General features: G+C 43.7%; 1 protein-coding gene across 1 annotated transcript in view; it reads right to left on the reverse strand.

Annotated features, from left to right (window-relative positions):
• Positions 1-5,017: 5,017 nt before the first annotated feature.
• LOC307174982 (uncharacterized protein) overlaps positions 5,018-15,229 on the reverse strand; it is a 90,856-nt gene continuing 80,644 nt past the window's right edge. The window contains exons 18-19 of the mRNA XM_079899676.1: positions 14,490-14,554; positions 5,018-5,941 (exon numbers count right to left, since the gene is read on the reverse strand). The gene's annotated coding sequence lies outside the window, so the exon portion shown is untranslated. The remainder of the gene's footprint in view (positions 5,942-14,489; positions 14,555-15,229) is intronic.

Consider the following 15,229-nt stretch of genomic DNA (forward strand, 5'->3'; position numbering starts at 1 on the left):
TTTCCCGTATTTAATATTTCAGGTCACTTATCCGTTTTTCTGCCTCAGTTATTCTGCTAGTGATCTCATCTATCGTGTTTTCAATTTCATTTATTGTGTTGTTCATCGTTGCTTGTTTCCTCTTTAGTTCTTCTAGGTCCTTGTTAAATGTTTCTTGTATTTTCTATATTCTATTTCCAAGATTTTGGCTCATGTTTACTATCATTATTCTGAATTCTTTTTTAGGTAGACTGTGTATTTCCTCTTCATTTGTTTGGTCTGGTGGGTTTTTATGTTGGTCTTTTATCTGCTATGTGTTTTTCTGTATTCTCATGTTGCTTATCTTCCCGTGTTTGGGGTTTGCGTTCTGTAACTTGTTGGTTCGTAGTTCCTATTGTTTTTGGTGTGTGCCCAGTGGTGAAAGATGGTGGAGTGGGTCGTGTAGGCTTTGTGGTGGAGGGGAGTAGTGCCTGTGTTCTGGTGGATGAGGCTGGAACTTGTGTTTCTGGTGGGCAGGTTCACATCTGGTGGTGTGTTTTGGGGTGTCTGTGGAGTTATTGCGATTCTAGGCAGCGTCTTTGCTAGTGGGTGGGGTTGTGTTCCTGTCTTGCTATTTGTTTGGCATTGGGTGTCCAGCACTGTAGCTTGCTGGTCGTTGAGTGAAGCTGGGTGTTGGTGGTGAGGTGGAGATCTTTGGGAGTTTTTAGCCATTTGATATTATGTGGAGGTGGGAGGACTGTTGTGGACCAGTGTCCTGAAGTTGGCTCTCCCACCTCAGAGGCACATCACTGAGTCCTGGTTGTGGCACCAAGAGCGTTTCATGCAGACGCCTGATAGTAAAAGGGAGAAAATGCAGAAAGAAAGAAAGAAAGAAAGAAAGAGGAGAATAGAAAATATAATAAAGTAAGGTAAAATGAAATGAAGTTATTAAAATAAACAATAATTATTAAGAAAAATTGTTTTAAAAAGTAGAAAAAGCAAAGAAACAAAAAGGACAGATAGAACCCTAGGAGAAATGGTGAAAGCAAAGCTATACAGACAAAATCTCACAGAGAAGTATATACGTACACAGGAAAAGAGGAAAAGGGGGAAAAGTCATAAATCTTGCTCTCAAAGTCCAGCTAGTCAATTTGGGATGATCCGTCATGTATTTAGGTATTCCGCAGATGCAGGGTGTATCAAGTTGATTATGGCGCTTTCATCTTGTGGTTTTGAGACTGCTGGGGGAGATTTCTCTTTTCTATTTTTGTTCACAGAGTTTCTGGGGCTCAGGTTTGGATTTGGACCGCCTGTGCATGTAGGTCGCTGGAGGGTATATGTTTTTCACTGAGACAGGAGTGTGTTAAAGGAGTCGCTGATTGGGGGTAGGTTTAATCAGGCCGGGGGGGAGAGAGGGCCACGGAGTGCGGGGCAGGCCTGCGGTGGTAGAGGCCGCCATAACGTTGCACCAGGCTGAGGAGTGATGTGCGTTTTCCTGGGGAAGTTGTCCCTGGATCCTGGGACCCTGGTTGTGGCGGGCTGCAGAGGCTCACTGGAAGGGAGGTGTGGATAGTGACGTGTGGTCGTATACAGGCTTCTTGGTAGTGGCAGCAGCTGCCTTAGCATCTCATGCCTGTCTTTGGGGTGTGCAGTGTTAGCCGTGGCTCACGCCCATGTGTGGAGGTACTTGAAGTAGCGCTTTGAATCCCCTCTCGTCACGCACTAGCAAACAAACAATGAAGAAAATGTCTCTTTCCTGTTCGGCAGGTCTAGACTTTTCCTCGGAATCCCTCCCAGGCAGCTGTGGTGCAGTAACGCCTTCAGGTTGTGTTTAGGTCGCTAACCCAAGTCTTCTCCCTGCGTTTTGAATGAAGCCCGAGGTCGTGCTCTGAGCCACGCTTGACCTGGCGGGGGAGCAGAGAAGCCTCTCCGGCTGGTGAATGTCTGTTGGCACCAATCCTCTGTGTGTGAATGTGTCCACTTTGTCCTCTGTACCCCTGTGGCTGTGCTCTCCTCCGTGGCCCTGAAGCTTTTCCCCTCTGGCACCCACAGTTTCCCTGCCGAGAAGAGGCTTCGTAGTGTGTGGAAACCTACCTCCCACTGGTGCAGGGTTTGTTTCCAGTCTTTTGTGTCTGTTTATTTATTTTTTTTCTCCTATCCAGGTACGTGGGGAGTTTCTTGCCTTTTGGGAGGTCTGAGGTCTTGTGTCAGTGGTCAGTAGGTGTTTCGTAGGAGTTGTTCCATGTGTAGATGTATTTGTGGTGTGTCTGTGGGTAGGAAGGTGATTTCTGCATTGTACTCTTCTGCCATCTTTCCCCTCTCCCAAACATTTTAATAACAGTTATTTTTGTGATGCATGAGCATGGAATGTTGTTTTGTATTGTGTCTTTAGTTTCTTTATCAATGGTTTATAGTTCTTTGAGTATAGGTGTTTCATGTCCTTGGTTAAATTTATTGCTAAATGGTTCGTTATTTTTGATGGAATTGTAAATGGTATTTTTCTAAGTATTTTGCTGGTGGTTCACTAGTAGTGTATAGAAACTAAAGTGATTTGTGTATATTGATTTCATATTTTGCAACTGTACTGAATGTATTTTTTAGTGTATTTTTTGAAGTAATGTGAAAAATTGCAATACTAAAATCTCAGGGTTTCTCCTTCTCCCCAGGTAATCTACAGGACCCAAGAGATGGTAGCTACTAATATACTCTTTTCATGGTTCCTGTTCATACCATGCGGAGCACTACAAGGGAAATAAGTATCACATCTTTGTTTGAACGTGGTGTGGGTAAGTCTTGGCCTCTATCACTAAAGTTTATGTCTCTCTTATCTGATATTCTGGCATGATATTGATATGGTTGTCTGTCTAGAAAAGTAATTTAGTTTCCAGTAATTTAAAAGGTAGCAAGAAGTTGCAATAATGGGAAAAAGTACTCACATTTGCCCAAGGAACCGGCATATAACCCCTACATGAAGTAATCCTGATGTCCATGTTATATTTTAATATTCAGCCCCACTTCAACTTTAATATACTGTGCCAATGTGTGAAAATGTCTTTTTCCATCGTCATCTAGTTTTGTTTTTCTGGAACCGTTACTGAGTTTCTCCCTTAGTTGGACCACCTTGATGCATTTGAAGCAGACAAGATGAGTATGGGATCTAGGTGGACTTTTCTGTATGGCTTTTTTTTTACTAAGAATGTTTTTAATGTTCATTTTTGTAACAAGTATCAGTGCTGCACTTTTTGTTAATTGTCATTAAAATTAGAAAAGACGACTTTAGCATTTAATTCACTTTATGTATACAGTTTTGTGGTATTAACTACCTTTATATAGTTGTACAAAGAAGTTAACTAAGATGTGTAACTCCTGTGTGCATGGTAGTTACCCAGGAAATTGAGTAACAGTCTGAAATGGCCGAATACATCACGTTAAATATCGTCTTCATCTAAAAGGAAAATGAAGGAAGACTATAGTTGTTTCTGTCAATATTCATTTGATTGTATATGGCTTCCAAGTGATGTTGTATAACTAGTTGTGGAGACGTTTTGGGATAGGTGGTTCTGTTTTAGTTTCAATTTTCAAATTTAGTGGATTTTGCAGGCTTGATACAAGGTTTACAAACTTCATAGTGGATCAGGTCATCCCATGGTGTAACTGGTATTCATCGTTTGTTCAACAATTAAAGTTTGTGCGATACGAGTTCTCCGTGGAGTAATGTAGGTTAGTTTGTGTTATAGATTTGTGTCGGGATGAAAGGATAAGAGAAAGAAGACTTGATTTATTAAAGTGCTTTGAAAGTAATTGATAGTGAAGTATAGTTTATCTATCTGCAGCGGTGTCAATTTCTACTGTACAGCAAAGTGATTCATATGTACATATATTTATATACATATATTTTTTATTTTATTTTCCATTATGGTTAATTATAGGGTATTGAATACAGTTCCTTGTGCTGTACAGTAAGACCTTGTCTATCTGTTCTATATATAATAATTTACATCTACTAATCCCAAATTCCCAATTCATTCTTGTCCTATGTCTTATCCTTGACAACCACCAGTGTGTTTTTTATATTTGTGAGTGTGTTTTTGTTCTGTAGATAGGCTCATTTGGGTCTAATTTTATAATCCAGATATAAGTGATATCATATGGTATTTGTTGTTCTCTGACTTATTTCAGTTTGTATGATAATCTCTAGGTCTATCCATGTAGCTGCAAATGGCCTTATTTAATTCTGTTTTATGGGTGAGTAATATTCCATTTTATATGTGTACTATATGTTGTATATCCATTCATCTGTTGAGGGACATTCAGGTTGCTTCCATGTTTTGGCTATTGTGAATAGTGTTGTTGTGAATGCTGAGGTGCACGTATGTTGTTGAATTATAGTTTTGTTTGGATGTGTGCCCAGGAGTGGGATTGCTGGTATATAGGATAATTTTCTGTTTAGTTTTTGAGGAACGTTCATACTGGTTTTCATAGTGGTTGCATCAATTTACATTTTCCCCAGTAGTGTAGGAGGGTTCGTTTTTCTGCACAGCCTTTCTAGCATTTATTTCTAGACTTTTGAATGATGCCCATTGTTAACACTATGAGGTGATAACTAAGTGTAGTTTTTTTTTTTTTTATGGTACGTGGGCCTCTCACCTCTGTAGTCTCTCCCGCTGCAGAGCACAGGCTCCGGACGCGCAGGCCCAGTGGCCACGGCCCGCGGGCCCAGCCACTCCGCGGCACGCGGGATCTTCCTGGACCAGGGCACGAACCCACGTCCCCTGCATCAGCAGGCGGACTCCCAACAACTGCGCCACCAGGGAAGCCCCTAAGTGTAGTTTTGATTGGGATTCTCTAATAATTAGCGATGTGGAGCATCTTTTCAGGTGCCTCTTGGTAATCTGCATGTTTTTGGAGAAATGTGTAGTTAGACTTTCTAAAATTGTGTATATTTTTTGATTTTTTTTTGTTCTTTGAGTTGTATGAGCTGTTTGTATATTTTAGAAGTAAGCTCTTGTTGATCACATTATTTGCAGGTATTTTCTCCCAAAGTGTGAGCACAGGTTCTGGAACAACTGGATAGCCACATGCAGAAGAGTAAAGTTGGAACCTTACCTACCCTTCTGCCATATGCAAAATGAACCGAAAATGGATGAAAGGTCTATATGGCAGAAGCAAAATTATAAAACTCGTAGAAGAAAACATGAGAGTCCGTGTTCATGACCTCGGATTTGATCATGATTTTGTAGATCTACGAAAAGCAGAAGGAACAAAAGACAAAATAGATGAATTGGACTTTTGAAAATGAAAAACAGTTGTGTATAAAAGGAGTAAGGAATAAGATAATCCATTATCGAAAATGGCGAAGATGTTTGCAAAGCATGTATTTGATAAAGGATTTTAGCCCACCAGCCAGGCCCTTGGTGGTCCAGTGGAGTGTCTGTGAGGCCCTGCCGTCCTCAGTGATTAGGGGATTTCAGGCCCCACAGCAGCCGAGGGGTGGACACGGGTCATCCTCAGCACCCTTAGGGTGTGAGTGTTGGATGGTTTTGAGCTCAGATGCCCTCCCATTACTGCCGTCTAAGGCTGAAGGTTTCAATATGCTTCTAGAAGGACAGAGTATTTGCAAGTTTTTGAGAAGCAAGAGAACAGTCTTCAGTTTTCTGAAAGGGTATGTTATTCTTTCATATCATGACCATTTTCAGTTTGACTGTTAGGGATGCTCTCCCTGATTTCTGTGAGAGTGGCTATGGGGGTTTCGCTGTCTCCAGTCTCCTCACCAGGTGACAAGGGTAGTGGGGCTAGACCCTGGTGGACATTAGCTTCGCTGGAGACTAATGTAGACTCTCTGTTTGCGATTGAATGTGGATGCCCGTGGTTCTCTCCGTCAGCGATTCTCATGTCCTCCTGTGTCTCTCTTCCTGTTGTCCTTTAGTCTCAGATTTACGTGAAGGCCACCACTCACAGCTTCCGTGGAGCGAAGAGATTTCTCCTGGAAGGAAAGGTTCAGGAAAATCAGAGGGAGAAATAAAGGATGCAGCTGATTCCTGATTTGTGGTGATGCCCAAGCGGGTGAGGAGAGTGAGTGTTTTTTTATTAGAATTTTAAATCCTCCAAGTAATAGATTATTGGGGGGGGGGCATCCAGTGTTCTCCTGCTCATTGTAAGAGTGTCATTACTGGATTTTAATGTGGCAAATAATTTATATTATAAATATGCGGTGGGGGGGGGGACATACAGTTAAAAATGTTAGAGGTAACTGCAAGGGGTGTACAACAAACAAGGACCCAGAACCCTGTGTCCAGCCAGTGGCTGAGAGATTCCTACCGTGAGTCGCAGTCTCTTGGAGGGTGGAGTGGCCATGACTTTCCTCCTGCAGGTGACCGTACACAGGCAGATCGCATGTGGGACCACTGTATTGCAGAATGTTAGAGTGGCTGCTGGCACATAGTTGGGTAGAGATGCGGACAACAGAGAACTGCTCAGTAGCCTTGGAGAACCCCGGAGTGAGGCCTTAGTAAGGGCCAGTGTCATGTCATTACTTAGGGCCAGCATCAGGGCCAAAGGTAAGACCATTGTCAGGGCATTAGTGAGGGATATAATTAGGGTGTTTGTTAGTTAGGTAAAGAGTCAGGTTATTAGTTACAGACAGTGTTAGGGCCTCAGGTAGAGAATTTGTTTAGGCGTTAGTGAAGAAGAGCATCGGAGCTTCACCCATATTAGGGAAAACGTCAGGATATTAGTTAGGGGCAGCTGCTAGGCCTTAGTTAGGGATAGTGTCAGGACCTCAGAGAAAATTTGACGGCTCTAGTATAAGCCTGTTGAGGCCGTTAGTTAGAGACACATGAAAGACTTTCTTAGGGATATATTCCGGGCCTTAGTAATGGTCAGGATAGGGGTATTATTTAGTGACAGTAAATGTTATGCGTGACAGCTTCAGGGCCATAGTTAGGGAGAGCATCAGGGCCTCACGTAGAGATAATGTAGGGCCTTAGTAAGAGAGAGTTCAGGTCGTTAGGGACATCGTAAGAGACTTTCTTAGGGACATAGTTAGGACCTTAGTTATGGACAGCATCAGGGCATTATTTAGTGACAGCTTAGACTATAAGGGACAGCATCAGGTCCTAAGTTAGGGAGAGTGTCAGTGTTTCACTTAGAGATAACGTGAGAGGCTTAGTTAAACACAGTTCAGGCTGTTGCTTAGGGATATATGCAGGACCTTAGAGGTAGTATCATGGTCATAATGAGAACCAGTGTCAGGGCATTAGTTAGGGCGAAAACTAGGGTGTTAGTTAGGGAAAGAGTCAGGTCATTAGTTACAGAGAATGTCAGGGTTTTAGGTAGGGACAGCGGCAAGTCGTTAGTTAAGAAGAGTGTCAGGGCGTTACTTAGGGGTAGCGTCAGGATGTTAGTTAGGGAGAGTCAGGAGATTAGAATTTCAGATTCTGAGGTAGAGATAGTATCAGGGCGTTAGTTAGGGACAGTGTCAGACACTTTGGTAGGGATATATTCAGGGCTTTAGTTATGGACAGGATCAGGGTGATATAGAGGAACACCTAAGGGTATTAGGGACATCTTCAGGCCCTCAATTACCGATAGCATCAGGGTATTAATTAGGGAAAGAGTCAGGCTATTAGTGTCCGTGCCTTACATAGAGGGAGTATTAGGGCCTTAGTTAAGGACAGCTTCAGAGACATACTTAGGGACATATTCTGGGCTTTAGTTATGGAGGGGATTAGGGTGTTAGGGAAAGAGTTGGACATTATTATAGACAGTGACAGTGTCTCAGGTAGAGACATCGTTTGAATGTTAGTTAGGAAGAGGGTCAGGGTCTTTGTGAGGGACAGGGTAAGGCTAGCAGTGAGGGACATCTAAGGCTGTTAGGGACATTGTCAAGGTGTTAGATTGGGCCAGCATCAGGGCTGTAGTGTCGGCTAGTGTCAGGGCATTAATGAGGGAAAAAAGTAGGGTGTTAGTTAAAGAGTCAGGTCATTGGTTACAGACAGTTTTAGGGACCCAGGGAGAGTGAGCATGAAGGAGTTAGTTAGGAAGAGCATTAGGGTCCCAATTAGATTCAGCATCAGGACGTTATTTAGGGCCAGCAATAGGGCCTTAGTTAGGGACAGCGTTGTCAGGACCTCAGAAATAACTTGAGGGCTTTAGTAAGAGACAGTTCAGGCTATTAGTTTAGTTAGGGACACTTCAGACACTTTCTTAGGGATATATTCAGGGCCCTAGTAACAGAATCTGGGTGTTATTTTGTGACCGCTTAGGCAGTAAGGGAGAGTATCAAAGCCTAAGTTAGGGAGGGTGTCAGCATTTTGGGGATAGTGTTGGGGATTTTGTAATTTATAGCTTAGGGCATTAGCTAGGGACAGTGTCAGAGTTTTAATGACGGACATCTTCAGGGCATTAGTTAGTTATGCAGAGGAGCAGGTCCATACTTGGGATCAGTGTGAGGTCGTCATTTAGGGGCAGTGTGAGGGCCTTCTGTAGAGAGAACATCAAGGCCCTTAGTTTGGAAGAGGGTCAGGGCCTTAGGATAGGGTCAGAGTTGTCTTCAGGCATATATTCAGGGCCTTAGTAATGGAGAGGTTCAGGATCGGAGTGAGGGACATTGAAGTCTATTAGAGATATCGTCAGGGCCTTAGATAGGGTTAGTGTCAGGGCTGTAGTTAGGACCAGTGTTAGGGGGTTATGTAGGGAGGAAATTAGTTATAGACAGTGTCAGCTTCTCAGGCAGAGACTTCAAGGTCTTAGTGAAAGAATCAGAATCTCAGGTAGGAGCTGTATCAGGGTATTACATACAAGTGTGAAGGCCTTAATTAGGGAGAGTTTCAGGGCCTCAGAGAAAAACTTGAGGGGCTTAGTAAGAGACACTTCAGGTTGTTGGTTAGGGACATCATCAGGGCGTTAGTTATGGACAGGGTGAGGGTATTATTGAAAGACAGCTCAGGCAATTAGGCACACCGTCAGGGCTTTGGGTGGGGGCAGCGTCAGGGAGTAGTTGGGGAAAGAGTGACTCAGGGTTTGTTAGAGACAGTGTCAGGTTCTTCATTAGGCACACTGTTATGGCCTTTGGTAAAGATAAATTGAGGGCCTTAGAGACGTTTTGGGTCATTAGTGACATTGTCTGGACTTTAGTGTTGTCTTTTGTTCATCATGTATGGCGTGAATCAGGGCATTAATGAGGGACAGGGCAAGTTATTAGGGATTGTGTCAGGGTGTTAGTTAGGGAATGTGTTAGGAAGTTGGTTAGAGAAAGAGTGATGCCAGTAGTTAAAGACAGAGTCAGGGAGTTAGTCAGAGACAGTCTCAGTTTTTAATTAGGGAGAGTGTCAGTGCATTAGTTATAGATAAGTTGAGGGTCTTTGTTAATGACAGCCTGCAGGCCTCAGTTGGAGCCGGGTTGACGGTCTTGGGACTAAATTTAGGGCCTTAGGTCGGGACAGCATTAGGGATTTAGTTAGCATAAGAGACTTGACATTATGTAAAGAGAAGGTTAGGTTGAGGTGTAGGAATAGCGTCAGAACATGACGTAGGTTTAGTGTGAGGACCATACCTACTTAGAGTATCAGTTCCTAATTTAGGTGCAGTGTCAGGGCTTCAGGAAGGGACAGCGTTAGAGCCTGAGTTAGGGAGAGTGAGAGGGCATGATTGAGGCCTGGAGTCAGTGTCAGGGCATGATTAAGGAGCAGCATAAGGGCCTCGGTAGGAACAGAATAAGGGGTTTGTTAACGATATTATCAGGGCCTGTGGTAGAGAGAGCGTCATGGGCTCAGGGACAGCGTCAAGGCTTTCTGTGGGACAGTTTCAGGACTTTAATAAAACATGAGTCAGGATATAAGAAGCTCAGGATGCTGTCAGGACTTTAGATATTGACGGTAGCAGAGCTTTAGTCTAGTCAGGGAAAGTGTCAAGGCCTGAGATAGATAGGAGTAGCATCTGTGTCTGTTTTATGTACTGTGGCAGGGCCTGAGTTAGGAATAGTGTTAGAGCGTTAGTTAGGGACAGTGTCACGGCCGTGGGACTAAATTCAGGGCCTGAGGTATTCACAGCATAAGGGCTTCAGTTAGCATAAGAGGTAGGAAAGTTGCTAAGTTTTGGGATCGTCTGAGGAAACGACCTAGGGCAATTGTGAAGATGTTAGTCACTGAGAGTATCGGGGATGTATTAAGAATTAGTGTCATGGCTTCAGGTAGGGACAGAGGGAGAGTGCCAGGGACTGAGTGAGGCTTTTTGTCAGGCCATTAGGTGAGGACACTGTCAGGGCATGTAGGAGGTGTATCAGGGCCTTTGTTGGGTCAGCAATATGGTCTTAGTTGGTTTGAGTTAGTTACAGCATGAAGGGGTCACTTAAGCATAGCTACAGGGCCTGAGTTAGGTAGAGCCTTAGGCCTTTACTTACGGACAGAGACAGGGCTTCCTTAAGGACAGTGTGTGGGCCTTAGTTAGAGAAAGTGTCAGGGACTTAATTAGTTAGGGGGAGCATTAGGGCTTCAGTGAGGATAAGAGGCAGGTAATTAGCTTGGGACAGAGTTAGTTTACAGGTCAGGGATAGTGTCACGAAATGACCTAGGGATAGCGTCAGAGCCTAAGTAAGCTATGCCAACAGGGCCTAGTGAGGCCTATCTGTAGGGCTTGAGTGAGGGACAGTGTTAGGGTAAGACGTAGCAGTAGTACAGGTGTCTGTGTAGGATCAACCTTTGTGTGTTCGTAGAAGATACTGTCAGGGCCTCACTTAGTTATGGACATTGTCAGGGTGTACTTTGGGATAGTTTTAGCAGATTGGTAAGATACGGGTCAGGATATTACCTCCGAATAATGTCAGGACTTTAACTTATTGATGCCTGAAGGGCATTACAGGGGGAGCATCAGAGCCTTTGTTAGCTCCAGTGTGAGTTAGGAGGAGCCCGCAGGCCTTAGTTAGGGACAGGTTCACGACTTTGGGACTAAGAGTAGGACTAACTATAACTTGAACACTTACCTGTACCGTCGAATGCTAATGCTAAACCGTTGTTTTACGGAAACCTGTACTGTGCCCATCCCCAACCCGTACCCTAACCCTAAAATGTCGTACCCTAACCTGTACCCTAAGCCGTCCCCGTTCCCTCACCCTAACCCGTACCCTAATCCTAACCCATACACTAACACTAACCCACCCTAACCTGTACACTAACCCTAAATCGTCGTCGTACCCTAAACTGTCCCCGTTCCCTAACCCTAACAACACTCACCTGAAGCCTTACTCTAACCCGAACCCATTTCAAAACGTACGCTAGACCTAAACTGTCGTCGTACCCTAACCTGTACCCTAACCCTTACCCTAACCCGTCCGCTAACACTATCCCGTACCTAACACGTACGCTCACCCTAAACCGTTGTCGTACACTAACCTGTACCCTAAACGGTCCCCGTCCCCTAACCATAACCCTAAACCTAACCGTAACCTTTACCCGAAGCCTTTCCCTAACCCATACGCTAACACTAACCAGTAACCTAACATGTACGCTCACCCTAAACCGTTGTCGTACCCTAACCTCTACCCTGAACCATCCCCGTTCCCTAACCCTTACCCTAACCAACCTTACCTGAAGCCTTGCCCTAACCAATACCCTAATCCAAACCTGTACACTAACAGTAAACCATACCCTAACACGTACGCTAACCCTAAACCGTTTTCATACCCTAAACCATACCAGTTCCCTAACCCTTACCCGAAGGCTTACCCTAACCCGTACACTAACACTGACCCGTACCCTAATACGTACGCTAACCCTAAACACTTGTCATACCCTAACCTGTACCCTAGGCCGTCCCCGTTCCCTCACTCTAACCCTAATCTTAACCCAGCACTAACACTAACCTGTACCCTAACCCTTACCCCAAGCCTTACCCTAACCCGGACCCTAATTCTAACCCATACACTAACACTAACCCATACCCTAACCCGTAGCTAACCCTAAATCGTCGTCGTACCCTAAACGGTACCCTAAACCATCCCCGTTCCCTAACTCTAACCATAACACTTACCCGAAGCCTTACTCTAACCCGAACCCATTTCAACACGTACACTAGACCTAAACTGTCGTCGTACCCTAACCTGTACCCTAAACCGTCCCTGTTCCCTAACCCTAACACTCACCCGAAGCCTTACTCGAACCCGTACACTAACACTAACCCGTACCCTAACCCTAAACCATCGTCGTACCCTAAACCGTCCCCGTTCCCTAACCCTAACTCTCACCCGAAGCCTTACCCTAACCTGGACCCTAATCCGAACCCGTACACTAACCCATACCCTAACACGTACGCTAACCCTAAACCGTCGTCGTATCCTAACCTGTACCCTATACCGTCCCCGTCCCTTAACAGTATACCTAAACCTAACCCTTACCCTAACCCGTACCTAAGGCTAACCCGTACACTAAACCTAACGTTAACCCCGAACATAAACCATACCGCAATCCTAAGCCATACCCTAACACTAAGCCATACCCTAAACTGTACCGTAACCCTAACCCATACCATAACCCTAACCCTGAACCATACTCTAAACCGTACAATAATCCTAACCCGTATCCTAACCCTAACCCGAAACCCTAATCCTTACCCCAGCTTAATTTTGTTTTTTTGTATTTCAAAAAATATTTTCTTGGGTTAAAGCAAATTAGCATAACAACAAAATAGGGGGCTTCCCTGGTGGTGCAGTGGTTGAGAATCTGCCTGCTAATGCAGGGGACACAGGTTCGAGCCCTGGTCTGGGAGGATCCCACATGCCGCGGAGCAACTAGGCGATTAAGCCACAACCACCGAGCCCACGCATCTGCAACCTGTGCTCCACAACAAGAGAGGCCACGATAGTGAGAGGCCCCCCGCTTGCCACAACTAGAGAAAGCCCTCGCACAGAAACTCAGACCCAACACAGCAATAAAAAATAAATTAATTAATAAACTCCTACCACTCCCGAAAAAAAAGAACAACAAAATAAAACAGAAAGTAACCTGAGTGTCTCTCAAAAAGCTAAGTCTGAAATAGTCGGTACTTCTGTTCTATGGACTGTTATGTAGCCTACAAAACGTGTGAGAGCTAAATCTGTTTTTCTACAGTGAGAAGCATGATATTCCAGATGTATAGAACACCTGGATAAAATGAGAAATCTACACATTATGCTGGTCGTTTCAGTAAATGGGAAAGGACGGCAAGTGGTAAAATATTATCCTTTCCTTTCATCTTTTTAAATTTCACTTTTTACAAAGAACTTCAATTATAATTGTACTTTAAAAAAGTAACAGTGGGGCTTCCCTGGTGGTGCAGTGGTTGAGAGTCCTCCTGCCAATGCAGGGGACACAGGTTCGTGCCGCGGTCCGGGAGGATCCCTCATGCCATGGAGCAGCTAGGCCCGTGAGCCATGGCTGCTGGGCCTGCACATCCGGAGCCTGTGCTCCACAACGGGAGATGCCACAACAGTGAGACGCTTGCGTACCGCAAAAAACAACAACAACAACAAAAAAACCAACAAAAAACGGAAATTTAAACGAAAAAAAAATATTTTGTGTTCAATTACATTTCATAGAATTATGAAATGCTGCCACCCTCTGGCCGTTACCTGCAAAATCAGCTGTAAAACCTATGCCAATTGTCACTTCATTTGAACAAGTACTGCAGGGTTGTAAAGGAAACCTGCCCTCATCATGCCTCGAGGGAGGTAAAGGCCAAAATATTTCAATATGTGGCACATATTTCAAGAAAACCATTTGAAGAACTAAGCTGTAATAACAGTTTGAAAAATAAAGGGACATGCCTGAAAGCTCAATTTCAAGGGATTATGAGACATATGCAAATCCAACCACACAGAGGTATCAGTTCACACCATTGAGAATAACCATCAGGAAAGAAACTACAAACGATCAATGCTGAAGAGGTTGTGGAGAAATGCATACCCTCCATTTGAAGTGGGACGTAACCTGGTAAGAGCCACTAATGGGAACAGAATGGAGGTGCCTTTACAAGGTAAACATTGAGCTACAATATGATCCAGCAGGCCCACTCGTGGGCCTATAACCTAAGAAGACAGAATCGGAAAGACACAGGCAGGCAAATCTGCACTGCAGCAGTATTACAACAGCCAAGACATGGAAACAACCAAAAGTCCATCAACAGATGGGTGGACAAAGAAGAACTGCTACATGTAGAGATGGAATATTAGCTCGGGAAAAAATGAAACAATGCCACTTGCAACACCACAGATGAGTCTAGAGGTAATCACGCAACTTGTAGTAAGTGAGAAAGCGAAAGACACCTAACATATATCACTTAGGTGTTACCGAAAAATTGATACCAATGAAGATATTTCCACAGAGAAAGGCAATCACAGATTCATGAAACAAACTTATGGTTCCCCAAATCGAAAGGTGTGAGGATTGGATACATTATGATATTGGGGTTAACAGAGATATACAAACACAGGTGAAGTATATAATCACCAAAGACCTACAGAATACCAAGAGAAGACTACACAACATTGTGTCATAACCTACCTGGGAAAAGGATCCGAAGAAGACTAGATATATGTATATGTGTGAAAGAGCCACATCTTGCACACCTAGAACAAACAAACATTGTAATCGAGTTTGCTGCAATAAAAAATAAAAAAATTAAATTGAAAATATGAACAAGAAATAATGAGACATAAACGAAGGAATTTCTCCTGGCACGTTCCATTCTAATTTTCAACCTAGAACAGGACTTCCATTAAGGCTCTGCTGCCCTGGTAACCGGATTTGGTAAAGGAGAAATGCTGCCGCCTTGTGGCTGTTTCACACAACAGCAGCTTTAAAGCAAGAGCTAATGGTCACTTAATAATGGTCACTTAATAAATATCCAAAATATGTGCAGGACTGTAAAGGACACCGGGCCTCAAAAAATTCCTGGGGTCGTAAATCGACCAGAAAATTAAAAAGACGTCAACATATCAAAAAGACAATGTCAAGAGGCATATTTTGCACACAATTTGTCTTTTTATTTTGGTAAAAAAAATGCATGGAATAATGCTCAATATCAGGAACTAATATAGCCAGGAAAACGCAATCTACAAAAACGTTCACCTTACCACCGTCAGAATCATCACCAGCAAAATCGTCTACAAAACATGAATGCTGAAATGGTTTTAGGAACTGTGTACCTTCTAGTTGCTGCTGGAACGTGAACTGGTAACAGCCAGTAGTGAGAAGAGAACAGCGGTGCGTTTAAAGTTAAAAACTGAGCTCATCGCTCTGTA

The sequence above is a fragment of the Stenella coeruleoalba genome, assembly GCF_951394435.1.
Source record: "Stenella coeruleoalba genome assembly, chromosome: 1".
NCBI classification, from domain to species: Eukaryota; Metazoa; Chordata; class Mammalia; order Artiodactyla; family Delphinidae; genus Stenella; species Stenella coeruleoalba.